This window comes from Oncorhynchus nerka, linkage group LG9a (genome assembly GCF_034236695.1).
Source record: "Oncorhynchus nerka isolate Pitt River linkage group LG9a, Oner_Uvic_2.0, whole genome shotgun sequence".
NCBI classification, from domain to species: Eukaryota; Metazoa; Chordata; class Actinopteri; order Salmoniformes; family Salmonidae; genus Oncorhynchus; species Oncorhynchus nerka.
In genome coordinates, this window is record NC_088404.1 from 60,110,468 (window position 1) to 60,132,016 (window position 21,549).

A 21,549-nucleotide genomic window follows, 5' to 3' on the forward strand; every position below is an offset into this window, starting at 1 on the left:
ACGTGCCATCATTGCTTTGCACAAAAAGGGCTTCACAGGCAGGGATATTGCTGCCAGTAAGATTGCACCTAAATCAACCATTTATCGGATCATCAAGAACTTCAAGGAGAGCGGTTCAATTGTTGTGAAGAAGGCTACAAGGGCGCCCAAGAAAGTCCAGCAAGCGCCAGGACCGTCTCCTAAAGTTGATTCAGCTGCGGGATCGGGGCACCACCAGTACAGAGCTTGCTCAGGAATGGCAGCAGGCAGGTGTGAGTGCTGAGACCATTCATGTGTGGGGTTGCTTCTCAGCCATCTTCTCCGAGAGCAACTTCTCCCAAACAACCAGGAACAGTTTGGTGACGAACAATGCCTTTTCCAGCATGATGGAGCTCTTTGCCATAAGGCAAAAGTGATAACTAAGTGGCTCGGGATATTTTGGTTCCATGGCCAGGAAACTCACCAGACCTTAATCCCATTGAGAACTTGTGGTCAATCCTCAAGAGGTGGTTGGACAATTTAAAAAAAAATATTCTGACAAACTCCAAGCATTGATTATGCAAGAATGGGCTGCCATCAGTCCAGATGTGGCCCAGAAGTTAATTGACAGCATGCCAGGGCGGATTGCAGAGGTCTTGAAAAAGAAGTGTCAACTGCAAATATTGACTCTTTGCATCAACTTCGTGTGTCAATAAAAGCCTTTGACACTTATGTGAAATGCTTGTAATTCTACTTCAGTATCTCATAGTAACATCTGACAAAAATATCTAAAGACACTGGAGAAGCAAACTTTGTGAAAAATAATATTTGTGTCATTCTCAACTTTTGGCCACGACTGAACACTACCGTTCATATTTTCATTTTTTCTGCGTCTCACGAATGTTCTTCTTTGTGATCTGAACACCTCAAACATAGATTTGTCTATCGATAACACTTTTTTTTCTAATCTTCCACTGTTCAGTGTCTGTTCTTTTTCCCATCTAAATCTTTTTTTTTTTTTGGCCAGTCTGAGATCTGGCTTTTTCTTTGCAACTCTGCCTAGAAGGCCAGCATCCTGGAGTCGCCTCTTCACTGTTGAGGTTGAGACTGGTGTTTTTGCGGTTACTATTTAATGAAGCTGCCAGTTGAGGACTTGTGAGGTCTGTTTCTCAAACTATACACTGATGTACTTGTCCCCTTGCTCAGTTGTGCACCGGGGCCTCCCACTCTTTCTATTATGGTTAGAACCAGTTTGTGAAAGAGTGGTACACAGCGTTGTACAAAATCTTCAATTTCATGGCAATTTCTTGCATGGAATAGACTTAATTTCTCAGAACAAGAATAGTCTGAAGAGTTTCAGAAGAAATGTCTTTGTTTCTGGTCATGTTGAGCCTTTAACTGAACCCACATAGTGGTGCTCCAGATATGGAATAGTGCTAACATAATTGCAAAGGGGTTTTCTTGTGATCAATTAGCCTTTTAAAATTATAAACTTGGAATAGCTAACACAACGTGCCATTGGAACACAGGACGGTTGCTGATAATGGGCCTCTGGACGCCTATGTAGATATTCTATAAAAAATCTGCCTTTTCCAGCTAGAATAGTCATTTACAACATTAATGTCTAAACTGTATTTCTGATCAATTTGATGTTGTTTTAATGGACAAAAAATGGGCTTTTCTTTCAAAAACAAGGACATTTATAAGTGACCCCAAACTTTTGTGTGTGTGTACACACTGTATTTCCTGAGCTTTCTTATGTCTTCTAGATATAGGACAGACCTTATTCCTTCTGATTTTTGACAGACTTTTCCCCCCATCTATTAATGTTATTTATTGTGTTTCTATGGGTTATAGTAGTAATGGCCAAATTCAATATTTTATAAAATATAGAAAAAAGATTTGCTACCTAAAGGGGTCCTAAAATTCCAAATCCAATAGCTAACTGATTCATGGTATGACCTTCTTAAAACAACTCCATATGTCAGTATGTCAGCTTAGACCATTAAGAATGAATCCATTTCTCCCAGTAACAACCAATGATACTGCACACTTCTGGTTCTTTTCCTGTGTTTAGTCCGGACTTCATTCTCACCTGTAGCTAACCGCACCAGGGTACCGAGACAACCCCTTTTAAGCGAACCACAGTGAGTTGTTTAGACCTGTCCAAACAAACTGAATATAGGTTGTAAATGCTCCAAACATCCTTGGTGTGAATGCCCCCTTAGAGTCCTACTGTTTGCCTATGTTTCCCTGGCTTCATTGCTCCTAATTGAGTGTGAGGAGTTCGGACAGTTTCCTCTCACTCAGTAATGGTGGCCTGTTCACAAACGCATGCACGCATGTATACACTAAGGCAGGGGTCCCCAAACTTTTTCCTGTGAGGGCCACATAACTTTTCCCTTCTCTGATGGGGGGCCGGTGTCAGTTTGTAACAGAAAAAGTGTGACGATCGTAGGGGAGCTTAAAAAATGTATTGTTTTCCAGAAAGCCACACATAACCAAATAACCCTTTCCAGGTTCTTTACAGAAAAAAAGTCAGGAAACAAATAATAACACTATTAATGAAATAAATAATAACTAAATAACCCTCTCTGAGTTCTTCACAGAAAAAACAGGAAATAAATAATAACTAAATAACTCTCTCTGGGTTCTTCATAGAAAAAAAAGCCATGGAACATTAACTTTCTGTCGTGCCATGCACAATCTTAACAGATAAAAGTTCAGCTCAGTTGTCAGAGCAGAATCTCTCTGACACATATGAGCAGTCTCTTAAAGTTCTTGTGTTCCTTCCTTATAATCCTTTTGTAGGTTCCAGTAGGCTTGTAGACACCGCTGTTTGCAGCTCTCTCTCATCAACTTCCCTGTGAAAACCACAAAAGAAGCAGGTTGAGAAACTGAACTAAGTGATACAGCACCTACACAGCACAATACATTTCACTACCAGTATGGTTGTAAAGATGGATTTTATCCCAGTAGATTTTATTATGATTATATTTGTTTATGCTCAGAATGACTCATTCAAGTCAGAAAAGTGAGCTTACCTATGTATGTTCATCAGTGTGAACTGTGGGCCTGCATCTGGCTGGTGAGAAGTTGAATATCAGGTTCCATTCTAGTTACAGCCAGTCTCAAGCACTGATGCAAATGTTCATCTGTCAATCTTGATCTCATCGGGGTTTTCAGCAGTTTCATGCGAGAAAAGGTTTTCTCGCAGATATACGTGCTGCCAAAAACTGTGGACATTTTCATTGCGTGTTTTTTGATGTTTGGATATGTGTCGTTTGGGAGGGCGACATAGAAGTCAATGAGACTGTTGGGCTTGAATGCGTCTTTCAGAACATCACAGTTCTGTAACTCAGCCAACTCAAACTGATATGAAGGCTGGGCTTAATCAATGTCGGCAACAAAGGGGTTCTGAAAAAGACGGATTTCTTTTGCATGAACATGTAGTTCACTGAATCGCACACCGAACTCCGCCTTCAGCATTTCCAGTGCTTCCACGCACTTTTCAGCTGGGAATGGGTTCTCTGTCGACAGGTTTTGGGTAGCAGGAAGATGGACGAAGTTGCGCTTTTTCACTTGTTCCAAAAGCAGCGCTAATTTCACCTCAAATGCTTTTATGTGTGAATACATGTCGCAAATGAGTTTCCCCTCGCCTTGTAGCTGCAAGTTAAGGCTGTTAAGTATTTCTGTCACGTCTGTTAAAAATGCGAGGTGCCATTTCCATTCTGGGTCGATCAGCTCTGGGACCGTTTTGTCTTTTAAATGAAGAAATGCGTTAATTTCGGGTAGCAGCTCGTAAAAACGCCTCAAAACTCTGCCCCGGCTCAGCCATCGGACCTCTGTGTAGTACAGCACATCTCCGTGCGTAGACTCCAGTTCAGACAGGAATTCTTGGAACTGCCTGTGTTTAAGTCCCTTTGCTCTGATGAAGTTTATGCACGACACCACAACCTTCATTACAGAATCCCACTTCAACACTTTGCAGCACAGTGCTTGCTGGTGAATTAGGCAGTGGACTCGTAGCGGGGCGGTGAGACCCCTTTTTTCCAACTCCCGGTTCATGCGTCCTATTAGACCGCGAGTTTCGCCCACCATGCTAGGAGCCCCGTCAGTCGTGATGCTAGCTAGCTTTGACCAGTCCAGGTCCAACTTCTCCATGGTTTGGCACACTTTGTCAAAAATATCCTCTCCCGTTGTAGTCCCTTTGAGACTTTGGAGGGCTGCCAGCTCCTCGCATATCTCAAAGTTTGCGCTAACTCCACGAATAAAAATGAGCAGTTGCGCTGTGTCTTGCACGTCCGTGCTCTCATCCAGTGCTAATGAAAAAAAGTCAAATTATTTTGTCTTCTGCTGCAGCTGGGCATATACATTACTCCCGATTTCTTCAACGCGTCTGGTGATTGTACTCGCCGACAGACTTACGGCATTAAATGCATCTTTCTTCTCAGGACACACCTCCTCCGCGACAGCATCCATACATTTCTTAACAAACTCTCCGTCAGTGAAAGGCTTACCGCTTCTTGCTATCAGTTTAGCAACCCGAAAGCTGGCCCGAACGGATGCCTGGTTCAGCTGAGCTTGGCGTACAAATGTATTCTGCTGAGATAGTAGTCCACTTTTTAGCTTTGAGAGTTTGTCTGCTCGTATTTGGCCTTGCAAGCTATCGTACTTGTCTTTGTGACGGGATTCATAGTGTCGGCGAAGATTGTATTCTTTGAATACCGCCACCGTCTCTTGACAGATGAGACAAACAGCCTTTTCTTTGCATTGAATTAAAAAAAAATCGTTTGTCCACTGCAGGTTAAATACCCTGCATTCTGAATCAATTTTTCTCTTACCTAACCTTTTCGCCATTATTCCGTTCTCTCTTTGACAGGGCCGGGCCTAGGATTTTTTTTCTGGAGGCCAAATAGGAAAAAAATTCGATAGCGTCTCTGGTATTGTTCAGAGGGCCGGGCCAAATGTGCTGACGGGCCGTATCCGGCCCGCGGGCCGTAGTTTGGTGACCACTGCACTAAGGTAATGGTTTATTCTGTCTTTCTACTCACTGCTGCAGGCTGGTGGAATGGTTCTGCTCCATTCACTTTTATGTGGCTTAAATTCCCAATCTCTGACTGTATTTTTGTGTGCGTGGAGAAGAAGAAGAAACAACTGATTCAATGGGTCCACCTGCCACAACAGGAGTACGGGTTGGTTTTGTTTCATTTAAAAAGCTACCTTGTGATCTTGGCACTCCTTCAAGACTCGCTCCCTGCAGTCCAAATCAGAACCTGAAACCAAGGTTAGCTTATTTGGCCTAACAAGGTGTGGTTGCCCTGTGGGCAGTTGTTCTTTGATACCCTTCTACACCAACCAGAAACTCATTGGGAAAAAGCCCAAATGCTAAAATCAGTTTTTGTGATGTTTTTTTTGGTTTGTTTTGGATTCTTAACTCTTTTACTTTATTGTAGTGTACAAATATTGTATGATTACTTCAGGACAATATATACATTTTTACATTAGCTAGCATGCCCAATGTGAAAACTGAGTGTCACAGCTGATTTAGCCCATTCAAGATAACATGCTACAGATGAATGAAACAGACACAGAATAATTAGCTAATGCAGTAGTATAAAGTTGTCATTTACACTCAACATTTACACTCAACAATGTAGTTATAAATCGGTCGGATTTTCAGTTAGTCTACAAGTAGTCGTACGCAGGCACAATTTCTTTTTACGACGTTGCTTGATCAATGGGTAGGCCTATTAGTTGGTCAAAATGAGTAATTCCAGCAGTTCAGAATGATTTAGATTTTAGGTAGCAAAGCAATCAATATCCTATCCTAAACTTGCTGGGTAGGTGTAGATGAATTGTCTACCAATACAGTTACACCAATCCACTGCTTTTAATCTTCGAGGGGGTATGAACAAGTGCACAGGCGAGAAGGGGTGTGACTTGGGATTTGGCTCATGTCATCCTAGTAACTTCAAGTACGCAGTCTTCCCGTTTTATAGTTAGTCATCGATCATCGTTGAAGCTGACTTCTCAGATAATTAACGATGTTTGATTTAGCTAGCTAGTTGTCATTCTTTTGAGCAAAGCTGCCTGAATGCTTTGAATTACTGGTAAACACATTTTACGACCGGTCCCAACGGTCATCGGTCACCTCAACTTGGATGGCGAGATGAGCGAGCATCTTGACTGAGGAGCAAGGAAGGTATGTTAAAAGCTAGTTAAGTACACAATGCATTTGTAGACTTTACTATATGGCCTTCTACCTGCATCTACTCTGTATTTGTTCAAGGTAAGCTATAGCCAGTGTTGTTGGAGTGACCGTACTATTCAAGACACGTTTGAAGATGAGCTGCTATAGCTAATGTTAGCCTAAATGTTTCACTGATTATTTCACCAGATGTTTATGTTTCATCTCAGTATCCCACAAAACAAATGAACTAGCTAACAAGTTAATGATAATTCACTCAGAGTGAGAGGGAGGGTGAGCTAGAGATGAGACATAAATATTTGAAGAGGGAGAGAGCCACTTTGTGTGTGTGTTTAAAACATTTGGGTCTCCATGACAATTTACTTTATTGTGGACCCAAATAAATAAGACTGATAAAGCACTGAAATGTGTTTTTCCCCTCAGGGTAAGATGAAGGGAATGGGCGGGCTCATAGATCTGGTGGCCAGCACTGGCTCTCAGGTGTTCGTCACCATGAAGCACTCAGCTAAGGTAAGAATGATGACCTAGTAGTTAGTTTGAGATCTCTTTGTGTTTGTCAGAGAGAGAGAGAGTGAAAATCATTCATATCAATATGAATGAAATCCTTATTGCCCACTGCCATCCGGGCTTCATACATAGATCAGCCCACAGTCAACGCACAACACTACCCAGTCACTTGATGCCTCTACAGTTATTTATGTTTTGTGTGAGTATTTGTATTGTTTTTTTACTTGGCCTGTATGACAAACTCATTTCATCTTCTCTCAGCAGATGAGATTGTTCTTCCTGGCCATGGAGACGACGGCAACTTGTTCCAGTAACCATTCCTGCAAGCTGAATTTAAATAATTGTTCATTATTTTTGCCATCTTTCATGCCATCCAGTAATGTATATAGTCAAATCAAACTGATCTTTCTTTAATGTTTTAGTTTTTATATTGGTTGTTGACAGTTCATAGTCATACTTAAATGTATGCTATATTTCTCCAATTCAAGTATGTGTCTATTATTGTATAAAAATGTATTCTAGTAATGATTATTTAATGCAAACAATACCAGCAGTTTAAAAAATAATAAATCTAGTGCCAATCTCTTTTGAAAACACCAACACTTTCTCTCATGCCTCTCAATGGAATTAGATTAAAACCGAATAAAACTTTGAATGTTGATCTTATGAATGTTGTTTTTTCATTTTTAAATGAATGAAATGTTAAAATCTCATAACTCAGGCTCTGCTTGAAGGTATCTCAGTGATTTCAACAAAAAAAATCTGGATTTGGGACCATTTGTCGCTTTTAGAACTATACAAAACATTTAAAAAGTCAAAATATCACAATGTGAAGGGTTTCCCTATGCCGCCACACGTGTCGTTCAAGTCAAAGTGTGTGTGTGTCTGACAAACTGTGGTATTGCAAGGGGCATGTTGCCTGCTGTAGTTGTTGGCTTAGTGACAGCGTTTCTTCCCCCTGCGGGAGAACGTCACCGGAGCATACCTGCGCTAGTTTACCAAACTGACACGTGACAAGGACTCACTCCACTTTAGAGGAGAATGGGCAAAGTGACTCGCCTGGGAAAATAAGCAGCTGATAGTAGGTGGGAATTGGGAACAGAGGGTGGGTCGCCCAATGCCATTGCTGGGAGGGGCTAAATGTCAACACACGGGAGTGTGTATAGTGTCTGTTTACACGTTGTATTTAGAGCATTCTGAGTGACAAAAGCACTTGTCTAAACACAATGTACTTGTGTAAACACAATGCTTCCAGTATGAAGTTTGGCCTGTGTTTGCCCTTCCGTTTTTGGTCTGCACGGGCAAAGTGAGCTTGTGTTTATACAGGACCTCCCGCCCTCACCTACCATCATCCAATCATGTCAATGCGGAGCGGTGGGTAATGGAGTTCAATTTGGCTTCTGCGTGCCTTCGCAATTGCGTCACGCCATCCATATGGCTCCTCCAAACACGTTTTTCGGCCCAAGCATACGTTGTTTCAGACCTCCATTCTCACAAGGTAGAGTTACAGTGAAGGGTTGTGAAGTGATTAACATTAGTTAGATTCCATGTCAAGGATTTCTGAAAAAGTGCGAGCTGAGGTTCTTCTAGTTCCCACATGCACAAGGCCAGGCATTCCCTCTGAAATCCAGCTCTGCTCATGATTTAAGGCATTTTAATTAACTTCGGACAAATGTGCTGCAATTAGCTACAGACGTGCTAGATTTTATGAGCGGAAAACTCTAGAATATGTGGAAATAATAATTGCAATGTAGGTCAAAACTGAAACTCCCCTCTTGCAATAGCCTTTTTAAGTCTCAACATCGTGAATCCTTAAACAGATGTCATGCTCAGTGACATCTGGTTAAGTTTCTATTCTTTTGATTCCTGCATGGCCTTGCTGTAGTCTAGAGAGAGCTACAGCACTTAAAAGCAGGGGACATCTATTCTGTGGTACTTTGAAGAACACAATGTTGCTCTTTTGGGTCTGAGGTTAGCCTGAAAGTGTCATTAATTAGATCACAATGCAATGGTGCTGCTACACACTTTTTATTTACTCTCCGGCAGCTCCGTTATCTAAATATAACCCCTGACTGCATCATACAATACAATGGAGCCTGAGGCTAGATAATCATGGTGGCCTCGCACCAGTTAATTGCCTGCCCAAGGAAGCGGGCGGTCTGATCCCAGCGTCAGATTGGAAGGCCACCCTATTGAGTGAACATCACTCTGTTATAAAAATGAAAAATGAAAATTAACCCTTGTATAAGTGGAGACAGTTTTAATGGTCACTCAAACTTGCTGGCTAAACCAGCAGTGCTCTTTGTGCCCGGCTCTAATTATTGCCAACTAGAGGTCTTCTCGTATCCCAAAATTGAGATCCAAACAGAATTGGATGCACAAAATTCAACTCCAGACCCCACAGGATCTGGTCATAAAAATAATATAATAATCTGATCTGAAACATGTCCGTGTAGAGGGAATTGGATTCAAATCTGGTTGGGTCTGTATCCAACCCACATGAATCCAAAACATAGAAAAAGTGAGCTTTATTGCTAAATGTTTTGGACTCAAATTTTCAGTTGTAGGCCTGTCTAGAATAACTGATTTGTGGTCTACAGCTTAGTATTTTCATAATGACATCTCTATTTTATTTGTTTTACCTTTATTTAACTAGGCAAGTCAGTTAAGAACAAATTCTTATTTTCAATGACGGCAGTGCCTGTTCAGGGGCAGAACGACAGATTTGTACCTTGTCAGCTCGGGGGTTTGAACTTGCAACCTTCCGGTTACTAGTCCAACGCTCTTAACCACTAAGCTACCCTGCCGCCCCAAAGTTGGATGGAGAACATTTGAGGTTTTTAGAAATGTTTGTTATATATTTTTTTCATGTGATTATTGCGTGCCAGACTGAGAGCAGCGAATAATTCATTTTGTCTAACCTAATATTCTGTATTATTTTACTTTGCAACATTCAAATCTAGCCTATTGCACTGTTTTGATGAACATTGATTTAGACTATAAGGTAGGCTATAGTCTGTTTGACCAGCAAGCTCCACCCTGAGACATGCCTATATAGAATACTGTAGACCCCACAAAAAATGAGAAAGAGATGGAGCAAGAAGAAGAGTATAATAAGAGAATGTCAGCAGGATAAACTAGAAAGAGGTAGAAAAAGGGGTGGTAGAAGAGGGCGGGAGGTAGGAATCCTTGAGATTTCTGCTTGTCATTCAGTCGTACTGACAAAGAAGCATTGCTCGGGTCAGGGATGGGTTGGACCATTCATCACTCCGCTTCCCTCTGCTTGCAGAATCAGGTTTAAATATAGTATGTGATGCAAGCTCTTGGATCAGCTCACCCTCTTTTTCCGCACTGGCCCCAACAGTAAAAGCAATGACATCATGACTAATAGGGGCTGGCTGTCTATCCCATCCTTTGACTTCTGCTGCTGAGTGCCAAGCAATTGCAAATATGAATCCCTCTCAATGCCTAAGCAGGCCATTCTATCTTCCAACTGACTCTGATCTCCACTGAGACATTGTGTGCCCGCTGTTATGGTAACAGAACGAGGCGGACTATTGTGCTTGGCTCGCGGGTCGGCCTTGCCTTGCCTTGCCTGAGGCGTTGCTGGAGGGTAAGCCATCATACTAACGGTTCAGTCTGTTCAGAACATTTTCTCTTCTGCGAACTGCGGTGATAACAGCCCAGTTTTGAACAAGAGCCCAGTCGGAGAATGAAGTGAACTAGTCATTATTCTCCTAATCTCCCTCGATAAGGCTCATTCATTATGGGAATATGTCCTTCTCTCTGTCACACTGGAGATGAAACAAACTTTGTACTGACTGTGCATGTACAGCAACTAGGCCTACTGCTTGTTGAACTTTGGGAACGTTGGTCGTCTCAAAGCCGCCAAGTTTCCTCCAGGCTCTTGGAAAGGTCACGGTGAACTCTTGGTTGCTGCTGCCTTGGGAACTGGGCTTGTTCCAAAGACATGCTCCACAAACCACTGCAAACAGTCTGCCCTTTCCTGCTTTGCTCAGTCCATGAACAAGCTCTCTCTCTGGGGCTAGAGGGAGCTGGAGGGGAGTGGGTGGGCCTGGTGCAAGCTTTGGGAGGAGTGTGGACTGAGCCACCACTTGCATGCTTAATGAATTGCCTGGACTCTTGTCACAAAGTGAGAAGACCTCCACTGCTGTTCTACTTGATATTCAGTTCAGACATGGATTACTGGCAACATAAGTGGTGCTGTTGTGTGAGAACTAACCTGGTCCAGATTGCTATGTGCTTAGCCAACTTCCCTAAACTTGATATCTGTATAGGCAAGATGTAGATGATGTGATCCAAGTGGCCGTGTCCTCACGTTCAGGATGGGGTGATTACTGTATGTTTGATGTGGTTTGAGGTTAATAGCATGCATATATGCTATGGTTCTAGTTATGAAAGGGATGACTAGCTTTCCACTGGAGCATGAGATCAAAGCCTGGTTACCCCTTCCTTGTCCAGGCGGTTTTACCTCGACTCGCCTCTTCAATGTCTCCCCCCATTACCTCACTAGGAGGCAGCTTTCAAGAAAGGTAATCCACCAATTTAATTCCTGTTAATATTCAACCAATATGATAAATTGAAAGACATTTGTCAATTGTCTTATTCCTATAGGCATACATTTATCCATTTGATTTGTGTCTACTGTATTATGGTTTAAGACTGTTATCAATAGCATTATCCTAGCATATTGGTGAACATCTGCTCTAGACCACGGGTTTAAAGACTATGTGTTCACATGGACCCATTTACCCGTTGGCCCACACAGAAATAGCAGCTCGTCAATTAGACACAGAGGAAGGAATTGGTCACGGTTAAAAACAGAAGCAGGGGATGGCAAGGGGAGCATTAGCATGAATGCCCTGATGTTTATTTGAGTGATTCCTCACGAAACACACACTAAAAAAAAACTTGATTTTTTGGGGGGGGGGGGGGGGGGGGGTATTTTCACGAAATGTAATCCATAGAATAGTCCTTTGGAGCAAAGATTGTTCACATAGTTAATTCTAAAGATTTTATTTCTATTAATAATGTGAAATGAACAGCTGAACAGAAAGACTCATGCCAAATTACAGAGGAGGAACTTAATTGAGGCAATTAAAGCCTTTAAGTCCGGGTTAACTCGAGGACTGGATGGCATACCAGTTGAGGTACTGTATACCAAACCTTATTTCATGCACTCAGAGGACCAATATTAGCATGGTTTACCCACTCCTATAAAAGTGGTAGATTATCAGACACGTAACCAGGTCTGATTTCATTATTACTGAAAGAGGGCCCGGTTGGTAAATATAAAGATCAATACAAAATCAATAATAATTGTGGTCCCTTATACTTCAGTGTGCATATAATTAAAAAGGTATTTTCGGATATTATTCATCCCATTCTTCTCTGCAGATCTTCTCACGCTCTGTCAGGTTGGATGGGGAGCGTCGCTGCACAGCTATTTTCAAGTCTCTCCAGAGATGTTCAAACTCTGGCTGGGCCACTCAAGGACATTGAGACTTGTCCCGAAGCCACTCCTGCATTGTCTTGTTGGTTTTCATCAAGGATCTCTCTGTACTTTACTCAGTTCATCTTTCCCTCGATCCTAACTAGCCTCCCAGTCACCTGCCGCTGAAAAACATCCTCACAGCATGACGCTGCTACCACCATGCTTTACCTTAGAGATGGTGCCAGGTTTCCTTCTGACGTGACGCTTGGCATTCAGGCCAAAGAGTTCAATCTTGGGTTCATCAGACCAGAGAATCTGTTTTTTTCATGGTCAGAGTTCTTTAGGTGCCTTTTGGCAAACTCCAAACGGTTTGTCATGTGCCTTTTACTGAGGAGTGGCTTCCGTCTGGCCACTCTAAAAATAAAGGCCTGATTGGTGGAGTGCTGCAGAGATGGTTGTCCTTCTGGAAGGTTCTCCCATCTCCACAGAGGAACTCTGGAGCTCTGTCAGAGTTACCATCGGGTTCTTGGTCACCTCCATGACCAAGGACCTTCTCCCCCGATTGGTCAGTTGGCCAGGCGGCCAGCTCTAGGAAGAGTCTTGGTGGTTCCAAATTTCTCCCATTGAAGAATGATGGAGGCCACTATGTTCTTGGGGACCTTCAATGCTGCAGACATGTTTTGGTACCCTTCCCCAGATCTGTGCCTCAACACAATCCTGTCTCTGAGCTCTACGGACAATTCCTTCAACCTTATGGCTTGATTTTTGCTGTGACATGCACTGTCAACTGTGGGACCTGGTGTAAAAGGTGTGTGCCTTTCCAAATCATGTCCAATCAATTTAATTTACAACAGGTGGACTCCAGTCAAGTTCAAACATCTCAAGGATGATCAATGGAAACAACAGGATCCACCTGAGCTCAATTTCGAGGCCATTAGCGAAGGTTCTGAATACTTACATTTTCTTTTGCAAAAATAAATAAATCAAATAACTGTTTTTGCTTTGACATTATGGGGTACTATGTGTAGATAGTTGGGAAAAATATTTAATAAATTTTTAATAAGGCTGTAACATAACAATGTGGAAACAGTCAAGGGGTCTGAATAGTTTCTCAATGCACTGGAGATAATATAAGACAGTTACTTGAAACAATACAATAATAATATAACACTATGACAAATCTGGGAAACCAGGCCTGTTATTCATAGCTGACTTTGAAAAGGCTGGACTGGAAATTATACAGTTTAAGTCAGGCTTACATACACCTAAGCCAAATACATTTAAACTCAGTTTTTCACAATTCCTGACATTTAATCCTAGTAAAAAATTCCCTGTCTTAGGTCAGTTAGAATCACCACTTTATCTTAAGAATGTGAAATGTCAGAATATGTCAGTGATTGTCAGTGATTTATTTCAGCTTTTTTTTCTTTCATCGCATTCCCAGTGGGTCAGAAGTTTACATACACTCAATTAGTATTTGGTAGCATTGCCTTTAAATTGATTAATTTGGGCCAAATGTTTCGGGTAACCTTCCACAAGCTTCTCACAATAAATTGGGTGAGTTGTGGCCCATTCCTCCTGACAGAGCTGGTGTAACTGCATCAGGTTTGTTGGTCTCCTTGCTCGCACACACTTTTTCAGTTCTGCCCACAGATTTTTTATAAGATTGAGGTCAGAGCTTTGTGATGGCCACTCCAATACCTTGACTTTGTTGTCCTTTTTGCCATTTTGCCACAACTTTGGAAGTATCCTTGGGGTCATTGTCCTTTTGGAAGACCCATTTGCGACCAAGCTTGAACTTCCTGACTGATGTCTTAAGATGTTGCTTCAATATATCCACATCATTTTCTTTCCTCATGATGCCATCTATTTTGTGAAGTGCACCAGTCCCTCCTGCAGCAAACCACCCCCACAACATGATGCTGCCACTCCCGGGCTTGCAAGCCTCCCCCTTTTTCCTCCAAACATAACGATGGTCATTCTGGCCAAGCAGTTCTATTTTTGCTCCATCAAACCAGAGGACATTTCTCCAAAAAGTACGATCTTTGTCCCCATGTGTAGTTGCAAACCGTAGTCTGGCTTTTTTTATGGCGGCATCTCTAGGAGACAGAACGCATCTCCATCCTGAGCGGTATGGCAGTTGCCTGGTCCCATGGTGTTTATACTTGCGTACTATTGTTTGTACAGATGAACGTGGTACCTTCAGGCATTTGGAAATTGCTCCCAAGGATGAACCAGACTTGTGGAGGTCTACAATTGTTTTTCTGAGGTCTTGGCTGATTTCTTTTGATTTTCCCATGTCGTCAAGCAGAGGCACTGAGGTTGAAGGTAGGCCTTGAAATACATCCACAGGTACACCTCCAATTGACTCAAATTATGTAAATTAGCCTATCAGAAGATTCTGAAGCCATGACATAATTTTCTGGTTATTTTCCAAGCTGTTCAAAGGCATTGTCAACTTCTGACCCTCTGGAATTGTGATACAGTGAATTATAAGTGAAATAATTTGTCTGTAAACTATTTTTTGGAAAAATTACTTGTGTTATGCACAAAGTAGATGTCCTGACCGACTTGACAAAACCGTAGTTTGTTAACAAGACATTTGTTGATTGGTTGAAAAACGAGTTTTAATGACTCCAACCTATGTGTATGTGAACTACCGACTTCAACTGTATATAAATGCCTGGAATATTTCACATTTGGATAATTAAGTGTATAGTAACCCTAGGTGTAAAATAGTAAATAATGGCTACTTCTCAAAGTATTAAACTGTCAGAGAATAACAAGGTTGTACACTATCGGCATATCTATTCAATGTCCATCTAAATGTTTATTATTAAAATCTGATCCAACAATTATATCAAGGGGCTATAAATCCAAGGCTTAAAAACAAAGCTGTCGTTGTATGCTGATTCATGTTTTCTTTTTAAACCACAACTTGGATCCCTCCATAGTATCATAGAGGATCTAGATAATTTTTTGAACCTCTGGATTACAACCAGGTTATGATAAGTGTGTGTACAGTACCACAGTGTTTTCAGTACCATACAGTACTATTCAAAAATTTGGACGCACCTACTCATTCAAGGGTTTTCTTTATTTAAAATATGTTCTACATTGTAGAATAGTGAAGGCATCAAAATGATGAAATAAACCATATGTAATCATTTAGTAACCAAATAAGTGTTAAACAAATACAAATATATTTGCGATTTACAATTGTTCAAATTAGCCACCCTTTACCTTGACAGCTTTGCACACTCTTTGCATTCTCTCAACCAGCTTAACCTGGAATACTTTTCCAACTGTCTTGAAGGAGTTCTTACTTATGCTGAGCACTTGTTGGCTGCTTTTCCTTCACTCTGTGGTCCAACTCATCCCAAACCATCTTAATTTGGTTGAGGTCGAGGGATTGTGGAGGCCAGGTCATCTGATGCAGCACTCCCTCACTCTCCTTCTTGGTCAAATTGCCCTTGCACAGCCTGGAGATGTGTTGGGTCATTGTCCTGTTAAAAAACAACTGATAGTCCCACTATGCGCAAACCAGATGGGATGGGGGATTGCTGCAGAATGCTGTGGTAGCCATGCTGGTTAAGTGTGCCTTGAATTCTAAATAAATCACAGACAGTATCACCAGCAAAGCACCTCCACTCCATCAGACCTGCTCCTCCATGCTTCATGGTGGGAACCACACGTGTGGAGATTATCCGTTCTGAACCAAATATGAACGCAACATGTGAAGTGTTGGTCCCATGTTTCGTGAGCTGTAATAAAATACCCTAGAAATGTTCCATATGCACAAAAAAGCTTATTTCTCTCAAATTTGGTACACACATTTTTTTATATCCCTGTTAGTGAGCATTTTTCCTTTGCCAAGATAATCCATCCACCAGACAGGTGTGCCATATCAAGACGCTGATTAAACAGCATGTTCATTACACAGGTGCAACTTGTGTAGAGGACAATAGAAGGCCACTCTAAAAGGTGCAGTTTTTTTCACTCAATACAATGCCACAGACCTCAAGTTTTGAGGGAACGTGCAATTGGCATGCTGACTGCAGGCACGTCCACCAGAGCTGTGGCAAAATAATTGAATGATCATTTCACTACCATTCGCCACGTCTAACTTCATTTTAGAGAATTTGACACGGTGTCCAACTGGCCTCAACCGCAGACCACGTGTGTATGTTGTGAGGGATTTGCTGATTGTGAACAGAGTCCCCCATGGTGGCGGTGGGGTTATAGTATGGGGAGGCATGAGCTATGGACAACGAACACAATTGCATTTTATCGACGGTTATTTGAATGCACAGAGATACCGTGACGAGATGCTGAGGGCCATTGTCGTGCCATTCATCTGCCACCATCACCTCATGTTTCAGCATGATAATGCACGGCCCCATTTCACAAGGATCGGTACACAATTCTTGGAAGATGAAAATGTCCCAGTTCTTCGATGGCCTGTATACTTCACCAGACATGTTCCATTTTGAGCATGTTTGGGATGCTGTGTACGACAGCATGTTCCAGTTCCCACCAATATCCAGCAACTTCGCATAGCCACTGAAGAGGAGTGGGACAACATTTCATACTCTATAATTGCAAAATAGTTGAGATTTCTGATGTTCCGATTCCATGCCATGTGGTTTATGAACTGATACTCAAAATGGCGCGTCATTTAAAACTTAGTTTTTCATTTTAAATTATACAAAAGTCTTGCAACAATAGAATTTTAGAAAGATGGGGGATATAACCATCCTAGCTCTGCAGATTTTGCTGTGAAGACTCAGGATCATTAGATCATTTGTTTTTGTACTGTCCATGTGTAGCTTGTTTTTGGTCATAGGTTCAGGAATGGCTGAAGAATTGCAACATTTACCTGGAATTAACTTTGCAAGTAGCACTGCTGGGTGATCTGAAAAGTCATAGTCAGTTGATCAATAATATAATGATACTCTTTGCTGTTCACTTGTGCTGAAAAGATGGGAGTTCCATACACTAATGGCTCGGTATAATACTGTATGTTTCCTTGAATTTGTTCTAGACCTGGGGACTGTGAAAAATAACCCTGGTGGCGCAAGTGTGTTTGTCAGTGCTTTTTGTAAGTTGACTATGCAAACAATTTGGAATTTCTAACACATTAATGTTTCTTATAAAAACAAGAAGTGTCGCATTCAGTCTTTCCTCAACTCTTTGCCAAGAGAGACATAGCATGCATTGTATTAATAAAAGCCCTCTGATTACAATGAAGAAAAAGTCATGCGAGTTTGTTCTGGGTCAGCTGCATCTTAACTAGGTCTTAATTTGTAGCACTTGACCATAAAACTGGACAATAATCAAGATGAGATAAAACTAGAGCCTGCAGCACTTTCTTTGGAGTGTGGTGTCAAAAAAGCAGAGCATCTCTTTAAGGACAGACCCCCCCCATCTTTACAACCATTGAATCTATATGTTTTGACCATGACAGTTTACAATCTAAGGAAACACCAAGTAATTTAGTCTCCTCAACTTGTTCAACAGCCACACTATTCATTACTACATTATAGAATTTAGGGAATGATTTGTACCAAATACAATGCTCTTAGATTTAGAGATGTTAAGGACCAGTTTATTACTGGCCACCCGTTCCAAAACAGACTGCAACTCTTTTCTAAGGGTTTCAGTCATATCATTAGCTGTGGTTGCTGATGTGTACATGGTTGAATCATCAAATCAAATGTATTTATAAAGCCCTTCTTACATCATATGATATCTCAAAGTGATGTACAGAAACACAGCCTAAAACCCCAAACAGCAAGCAATTCAGGTGTACAAGCACTGTGGCTAGGTAAAACTCCATAGAATGGCCAGAACCAAGGAAGAAACCTAGAGAAGAACCAGGCTATGAGGGGTGGCCAGTCCTCTTCGGGCTGTGCCAGGTAGAGATTATAACAGAACATGGTCTCTCCTTCACTGCAGCCGAGGTGAGTAAGACATTTAAACGTGTTAACCCTCGCAAGGCTGCAGGCCCAGACGGCCCTCAGAGCATGCGCAGACCAGCTGGCCGGTGTGTTTACGGACATATTCAATCAATCCCTATACCAGTCTGCTGTTCCCACATGCTTCAAGAGGGCCACCATTGTTCCTGTTCCCAAGAAAGCTAAGGTAACTGAGCTAAACGACTACCGCCCCGTAGCACTCACTTCCGTCATCATGAAGTGCTTTGAGAGACTAGTCAAGGACCATATCACCTCCACCCTACCTGACACCCTAGACCCACTCCAATTTGCTTACCGCCCAAATAGGTCCACAGACGATGCAATCTCAACCACACTGCACACTGCCCTAACCCACCTGGACAAGAGGAATACCTATGTGAGAATGCTGTTCATCGACTACAGCTCGGCATTCAATACCATAGTACCCTCCAAGCTCGTCATCAAGCTCGAGACCCTGGGTCTCGACCCCGCCCTGTGCAACTGGGTACTGGACTTCCTGACGGGCCGCCCACAGGTGGTGAGGGTAGGCAACAACATCTCCTCCCCGCTGATCCTCAACACGGGGGCCCCACAAGGGTGCGTTCTGAGCCCTCTCCTGTACTCCCTGTTCACCCACGACTGCGTGGCCATGCACGCCTCCAACTCAATCATCAAGTTTGCGGACGACACAAGAGTGGTAGGCTTGATTACCAACAACGACGAGACGGCCTACAGGGAGGAGGTGAGGGCCCTCGGAGTGTGGTGTCAGGAAAATAACCTCACACTCAACGTCAACAAAACTAAGGAGATGATCTTGGACTTCAGGAAACAGCAGAGGGAACACCCCCCTATCCACATCGATGGATCAGTAGTGGAGAGGGTAGCAAGTTTTAAGTTCCTTGGCATACACATCACAGACAAACTGAATTGGTCCACTCACACTGACAGCGTCGTGAAGAAGGCGCAGCAGCGCCTCTTCAACCTCAGGAGGCTGAAGAAATTCGGCTTGTCACCAAAAGCACTCACAAACTTCTACAGATGCACAATCGAGAGCATCCTGGCGGGCTGTATCACCGCCTGGTACGGCAACTGCTCCGCCCTCAACCGTAAGGCTCTCCAGAGGGTAGTGAGGTCTGCACAACGCATCACCGGGGGCAAACTACCTGCCCTCCAGGACACCTACACCACCCGATGTTACAGGAAGGCCATAAAGATCATCAAGGACATCAACCACCCGAACCACTGCCTGTTCACCCCGCTATCATCCAGAAGGCGAGGTCAGTACAGGTGCATCAAAGCTGGGACCGAGAGACTGAAAAACAGCTTCTATCTCAAGGCCATCAGACTGTTAAACAGCCACCACACTGTCATTGACACTGACCCAACTCCAGCCACTTTAATAATGGGAATTGATGGGAAATGATGTAAATATATCACTAGCCACTTTAAACAATGCTACCTTATATAATGTTACTTACCCTACATTATTCATCTCATATGCATATGTATATACTGTACTCTAGATCATCGACTGCATTCTTATGTCACTAGCCACTTTAACTATGCCACTTTGTTTACTTTGTCTACATACTCATCTCATATGTATATACTGTACTCGATACCATCTACTGTATGCTGCTCTGTACCATCACTCATTCATATATCCTTATGTACATATTCCTTATCCCCTTACACTGTGTATAAGACAGTAGTTTTGGAATTGTTAGTTAGATTACTTGTTGGTTATCACTGCATTGTCGGAACTAGAAGCACAAGCATTTCGCTACACTCGCATTAACATCTGCTAACCATGTGTATGTGACAAATAAAATTTGATTTGATTTGATCTGATGTTCAAATGTTCATAAATGACCAGCATGGTCAAATAATAATAATCACAGTGGATGTCGAGGGTGCAACAGGTCAGCACCTCAGGAGTAAATGTCAGTTGGCTTTTCATAGCCAATAATTAAGAGTATCTCTACCACTCCTGCTGTCTCTAGAGAGTTGAAAACAGCAGGTCTGGGACAGGTAGCACGTCCGGTGAACAGGTCAGGATTCCATAGCCGCAGGCAGAACAGTTGAAACTGGAGCAGCAGCACAGCCAGGTGGACTGGGGACAGCAAGGAGTCATCAGGCCAGGTAGTCCTGAGGCATGGTCCTAGGGCTCTGGTCCTCCGAGAGAGAAGGAAAAAAAGGGAGAATTAGAGAGAGCATACTTAAATTCACATAAGACACTGGAGAAGACAGGATAAATATTCCAGATATAACAGACTGACACTAACCCCCCGACACAAACTACTGCAGCATACATACTGGAGGCTGAGATCTCCACAAAGATCTCCGCCACGGCACAACCCAACCGGCCAACCCAGACAGGAAGATCACGTCAGTGACTCAACCCACTCAAGTGACGCACCCCTCCTAGGGATGGCATGAAAGAGCACCATTAAGCCATTGACTCAGCCCCTGTAATAGGGTTAGAGGCAGAGAATCCCAGGGGAGAGAGGGGAACCGGGCAGAGACAGCAAGGGTGGTTCGTTGCTCCAGTGCCTTTCCGTTCACCTTCACTCTCCTGGGCCAGACTACACTCAATCATATGACCCACTGAAGAGATGAGTCTTCAGTAAAGACTTAAAGGTTGAGACCGAGTCTGCATCTCTCTCATGGGTAGGCAAACCATTCCATAAAAATGGAGCTCTATAGGAGAAAGCCCTGCCTCCAGCTGTTTGCTTAGAAATTCTAGGAACAGTTAGGAGGCCTGCGTCTTGTGACCATAGTGTATGTGTAGGTATGTACGACAGGACCAAATCAGAAATATGGGTAGGAGCAAGCCCATGTAGTGCTTTGTAGGTTGTGAATCATCCAATTACATGGACACACAGTAGAGAGATTCCCTGCAGTACACCAGACTTTACGTGGTTGACATTAGAGAAGCTTTCAATCAATCATCTGTCATTTGTGTCAGTGCAGTACATATTGAGTGTACTGCACTGTTTGCTAAGAGCAGGCAGCAAGCTGATAGGTCTGCTGTTAGAACCAGTGAAGGCTGCTTTACCATTATTGGGTAGCAGTCCAACGTACAAATGTGGTTTTAGTGCATACCAGGAGAACCCTACCTGCCCAAATGCATAGTGCCAACTGTAAAGTATGGTGGAGGATAAATAATAGACATTCTAGACTATTCTGTGCTTCCAACTTTGTGGCAACAGTTTGGCCAAGGCCCTTTCCTGTTTTAGCATGACAATCCCCCCTTGCACAAAGCAAGGTCCATAGAGAAATTGCCATAATTTTGGAATGAGATGTTCGACGAGCAGGTGTCCACATACTTTTTATGGGGATTTTTTATTATGTCACAGTGCTTTGGCGTTTTTCCTATTTTGTTGCATTATGACCTGATTTTTATTTGTATTTCATGTAATGGACATGCACAAAATAGTCCAAATTTGGTGAAGTGAAAT

At 42.6% G+C, this 21,549-nt stretch overlaps 1 protein-coding gene across 5 annotated transcripts in view; it reads left to right on the top strand.

Moving 5' to 3' along the window:
* Window positions 1-21,549, top strand: part of peak1 (pseudopodium-enriched atypical kinase 1) — a 263,257-nt gene that overhangs the window by 31,314 nt on the left and 210,394 nt on the right. Inside the window, exons 4-6 of one of the 5 annotated variants that reach the window (XR_010464761.1) lie at window positions 4,841-4,983; window positions 6,593-6,679; window positions 6,941-7,342. The exons of 1 other annotated variant lie outside the window; for it this stretch is intronic. The gene's annotated coding sequence lies outside the window, so the exon portion shown is untranslated. Of the gene's footprint in view, window positions 1-4,840; window positions 6,680-6,937; window positions 7,343-21,549 lie in introns of those variants that run through there. 3 more of the 5 variants (XR_010464760.1, XR_010464759.1, XR_010464762.1) reach the window with 3 other exon arrangements.